The sequence below is a fragment of the Micromys minutus genome, assembly GCF_963924665.1.
Source record: "Micromys minutus genome assembly, chromosome: 26".
Lineage (NCBI taxonomy): Eukaryota > Metazoa > Chordata > Mammalia > Rodentia > Muridae > Micromys > Micromys minutus.
This window is the reverse complement of record NC_137961.1, coordinates 25,332,811-25,338,121: the sequence shown is the minus strand read 5'-3', so window position 1 is coordinate 25,338,121 and position 5,311 is coordinate 25,332,811. Positions and strand designations below refer to the sequence as shown.

General features: G+C 43.1%; 1 pseudogene across 1 annotated transcript; it reads right to left on the bottom strand.

Moving 5' to 3' along the window:
* Nucleotides 1-709: 709 nt before the first annotated feature.
* LOC308437483 (mitogen-activated protein kinase 3-like) lies at nucleotides 710-3,659 on the bottom strand (annotated as a pseudogene). The gene is made up of 4 exons: nucleotides 3,581-3,659; nucleotides 1,603-1,700; nucleotides 923-1,522; nucleotides 710-792 (listed from the first exon to the last, which is right to left on the bottom strand). The product of its transcript is annotated as a mitogen-activated protein kinase 3-like (transcript).
* Between the last annotated feature and the right edge of the window lie 1,652 nt (nucleotides 3,660-5,311).

The following is a 5,311-nucleotide window of genomic DNA, read 5'->3' as shown; positions in this document are numbered from 1 at the left end:
ATTCAGGCAAGGGGAGGCCAGGAGGGACACAGGGGCTCTCCATGAACCCTACCTCCACATCAAATCACCCACACACAGAAGCACCAAAGGTGTTACATGTGGCAGCTTGAGAGGGAGAGAATTAGGCCTGATCCTGGCTCCTTAGGGTAACCAGCCCTTGAGAATTTAGGAATGTTCTGTCAGGGAAAATGAGGTAGAATTCCAACAAGATGAATAGGACAGAACTTAGCCTGAGTCGCTACTCAGGGTCCGCCACCCTCCATAGCACAGGTCCTTTGGCAGTCATAGCTCTTCCATTCCAGAATGGTCTACCAGAGTTGGGGCTAGAGTAGATAAAGATCAGTGCTGGGGCCATCTCATCACTCAGGTCAAGGGGAGATGAGGCAGGGTTTTGGAGTGAGAAAAGCCTGCTTGAAGCAGGAGACCCCAGCAAAGTAAGAGATGGTAGCCAGGCCCACCCTTGGTCCAGCCTGGGGTGCCAGGGTCGGGGTTGTACAAAGTTTATTTTCTAACAATCTGCAGAGAAGGAACAGGGAGGAGGAGGACCAGGTTCAAAAGGACAGGGGTGTCTGTTCTTGTTAGGAGGCTTCTGGTGTCCCTGGATCGAAGCAGGTTATCTGTTAGAAGATCAGCTCCTTTAGCTGCTTCTTGGAGAGAACATGCAGCTCCAACAGTTCCTCAGCCACTTGTTCATCTGTCAGAAAGAGTTTCAGAAAGAGTGAACCAGTGCTTCCTCTACAATGGTGCTCTTGTTTGGGTTGAAGGTTAACATCCTGTCCAGCAGGTCAAGAGCTTTGGAGTCAGCTTTGGGGAAATCTTTGGCCCAAACCATCTAGGTTTTAGAGGGCAGCGACTAGATAGTTTCAGGCCTTCATGTCAATGATACAGTTAAGGTCCTCCTAGGATGGGGAACCCAGTATACCTAGAATGTGGTTGAGCTGGTCCAGGTAGTTCCTGCTGGGGAAGAATGCTGGGGAAGAATCCCAGCCAGAATGCAGTCCACAATGGATTTGGTGCAGCCCTTAGAGTTAAGCATGATCTCTGGGACCAGCGTGTAGCCACATACTCGGTCCGAAAGCCAGTGTGGTCATGCTCAGGGTCAGCAATCTGGGCCAGGCCAAAATCACAGATCTTAAGGTCACAGGTGTTGTTCATAAGCAGATTAGAGAACTTCAGGTCCCGGTGCAGAACATTGGCTGAGTGTATGTACTTGAGGTCCCAGAGGATCTGATCCACTGAGTACCATTTGTGGTTACTGCTCTTAAACGGTTTCTATAGGTCTGCTTCCATGAGGTCTGGACAATGTAAACACCCTTCATGGATTCCAGGGTAGGGGCTCTGAGGATGTCTCAGATGCCTGTGACACTCTCATGGAGGAATCACAGCAAGATCTGAATTTCCCTCAGCATGCACTGACATTAGGTTTGATGCTCGACGGGGCTGATCTTGCCCCTCTGGTCTTGCGCACACAGTCATAAAGTGAGCTGACCGCGCCATAAGCTCTCTTGCTGATGTACTGTGGCTACATGTAGCATGTGCACATATTGAATGGCTGCCCCTTCACCACCTCCACCTCCCTGGGGACCACCAGGATGACTCTACCAGTTCCCCTGGGCTCTCTACCCCCGTGCTGCCCTGCCCCCTTGGACCTGCAGCTGCCGTCTCCACTGTTATGAACTCTTGGTTTAAAACCCAAGAACCTTTAACGGACCCAAGCATAATTATTTAGAATTTCATATACCCCCTCAAATCCTAAGGAAACATTCATATATTTCCATTGTATATATTTTTTCAAAATCTTAAATGACTCCCTTATACTAAGAACAGGTGTTATCAGTAGTAACCTGATTTTAGAGAAATAAAAGAGAACAAAATATTAATTATAAAGAAATCTTGTGGTACTGTAACTTAAACGGAAAGTTTCAACACTTTCTGTTGATTACACGTGCAATGAAATTGGTAAATTTCAATAAAAATGGCCCCCATGGGCACACAGATTTGAATACTTGGTCACCAAAAATTGGCATTATTTGAAAAGATTAGGAAGTGTGGTCATTTTGAAAAAGTGTATCACTGGGGGATGGGGGGGGGCGGTTTAAGGTTTCAAAATGCCTGTCCCAAGCCCAGTATCTCTCTCTTCCTGTTGCCTCTGGATACAGCTATAGAACTCTCAGCTACTTCTCCAGCTCCATGTCCGCCTGCGTGCCACCAAACTCCTTCCCATGATAATGGGGTCAATGTCTAAAACTGTAAGCAAGCTTCAATTAAATGCCTTTCTTCATAAGTTTCCTTATTCGTGGTGTCTTCACAGCAACAGAACACTTTCTAAGACTTGTCCAGTAGTTTGGGTTGGCTTTCGAGGTAAACAGATAATGATGTAAATTAAATAAAATCAGTTAACAGTTGTTTATTGTCCTAGCCCCCTAACCCTTTATTAAATCTTAGTAAAATCTGTCTGCAATGACCCAGAGCTGAGTTAAGAGGTATTGACAGCTCTGGGGAACAATGGTCATCTTCAATCTGAAACATGCTACAGGCTTTTTAAACATCAATGAAAATGTTTTCTTAGTGTCTAACATTTGTATAATGTGAATTCTTCGTGGAGAAAGGAAGGAAAAACACCCACTAGATATGCTGATTTTCCTTCAGATATACAGTGAAACAAAGGCTTTAATCCTTTTCCAGAAAGGACAGTGGAAGATTAATGATTAATGTACAGCCACGATTATGAAAAGATTGAAATACAAACTCGGTGAATAAAATGGCATATTATAAAAAGCAGCAAGGGACAATGAATGGAGCTGTGACTGGCACAGAAAATTGGTCAGATTTTCTTTCTTTTTTTTTCTCTCTCTCTCTCTCTTTCCTTTTCCCTTTTCTTTTTCCTTTTTAATTTTTCTTTTGGAATTGTAAACTTTCACTTGGACTTGGAGACTTGTTTAAAAATTGGGAAGGACAGAGGAAAAAAGAATTTCAAAATAATCAGATTTTTATTTTCCTAGAGCAGTCCCAAAGGCAGGGAAGAAAGGAAGGCAGGAAGAGGGAAAGGAGGGAGGGGGCGGAGGGAGAGAGAAGAATGTTTAGCCCATCTCTCTGATCTTCACTTTGCTATCCTGGGTCCCAGAACTTCCCATTTTCTTCCCACCCTCTTTACTCCCATTCATACCATTACTCTTCTTTAAAACCCACACCAGGTCTCTTCTAATATTTGTGTATACTTTCCCCTCCTTTTAACTAAGCCCCCTTTGAATTGCCTCCTTTTGTGTATCTCCTGGCAGGGGGCAAGGTCTTTGCTCTCCTCTTTGGCCGGGTTTACTGGGGCTTGGGGCTTTGCTGGGAGCTCTCTCGGGAGAATTGTGCAAATTGCACCAGGGCTTTGGTTGGAAGAGCCACTCCGTAGCCCCCTTGCTGTGCCTAAGTGCATCATGGCCATGTCAACTCCTTGATGCTGCCTCACGCTGTGATCCTTCTTTGCACTGTGTCATATGTCAGGATGGGTTTTCCCCACAATGCATTCTTTAGTTCACTGTCAGAGGAAAAGGGACAAATAATGTGCTCCTGTGGCAGACAAACATGCTACCTGCAAGGTTGGAGAGCTGGACATATTTCCTTCCTCCACAGTGGATTTCCTTAGCTGATGCTTGTCTTTTTCTCCCCATTATTCTTTCTGCTGCCCTTTCCCTTCCCCTCCCCTGAGCAGCTCTTTTGTAAATTGCCTGTTCCAGGCACATCAGAACATTCATTCAACAGGAACATTTGTGATATATACGTATGTTTTTCAGTGAATCCTTGGATCAACCTTTTTATGCTAAATGTATTTGCAGACAAAATAATAACGTGAGGTATTCTATGCTTTCTATTAAAAAAAAACCTTAATCGTAAAGTTTTCTGAAAATTTCAAGACAACGCTTCCACAGAAATAAAGAAATCACTTCTACATCAAATTGTCTATCTTAATTATCAATGCACTTAATTTTCATCTTACTATTTTTTAAATGAACATAAAAGCACTCTATCTGCTGTTTAAAACAGCCAAGTGCCAATTTTGTTCCCCTTAATTCTTTCTGAAGAAAGAAAGCAGTCTTTTCCCTCATGATTACATTTACTACCTGAGTGTAAGCAATCTCTTTTACTCACATCACACAAATGCAGAGTAGAAAATGGGATGTGAGAGAGGGAAAGACCCTTAGCCTGAAGTCTGACCAAATCTGAGGAACTCCAGCACAGTTGCCATTTGCTAGAAAGGCTGTCAACATGCAGGAAATACTTTTTACATGTAGGGCTACATTATTTTAAAATAGCAATGACACAGACTTGATACTAAAATGTAGGTGACAGTGGGCAAGGATTAACTCCTTTCTTCAGTCCTTTCTTAGAAATGTCAAGCAGATTTCATACATTGGTTTCCAGCAAAAAATAGTCTTCCTTGTGTCTGCATCTCTAGAACCTAGACATGGACCTTATCCATTGAACTCTTTTCAGCTGATCCCTTTAGGACCCCTAGACGTCTTTTAAAGTGACAGCTTCCTGCCGCACCAAAATTCTATGTGATTACTCTAGACAACAAAATGTGACTCCTTTTTGGAGAAGTCTCCTTTTCTTTGGAGCATTTTTCTTACTCTTAACACTTGTCCTAAATGTTCTCTTTAAATGTCCATATAACCCCAACTCTGCTTCCCACTGTTTAGTACTAAGATTCTTCTTTGCTCCATGAGTCCTGGTTTGGACTAAATCAACATTCCCTGAGAGATTAAGGGGACTCCTCAGGTTGCTGAAGGAGACAGTGCCCTGCTTCTGTGGCTCACATCACTGTCACCATAAACTACAGGATGTGTGATTGTTAGGTGTGACATGTAAGCTTCTTATGCCTGCCTCATCTCATAGACTGCAGATGGGCAGGAAAGAAACAGCTTGTAAATCCCTACAGCATGCATAGTTAATAAAAATTCTTCCTATCTATCTCTAGAGCTTCAAGTACTTATGCAAAATGTAAAACATAAAAGTATCTATCATGAAAGAGGGGTGTTGAAAGACCAACAGCCAGAGGTTAGAAATGACGAGAGGAAAACTGTCTTCTGTACCTCACAAAACCACTTCACCCAGAAACTCACAGGAGGTATGGCTACCTACACCTGTACAAAATCAAGCTAATCGACATTTTGGTATGAGAAGGCAGGAGACTCATAATCTTTCACCTGTAAATAAAGAACTATTGACACATCATGAAAGAGGGAAACTAATTTCCTTTAACAGTATGAGCCCTGGTAAGTTGACTATGATGCAGTGGATGGACTCATACCCATTAGTGTAT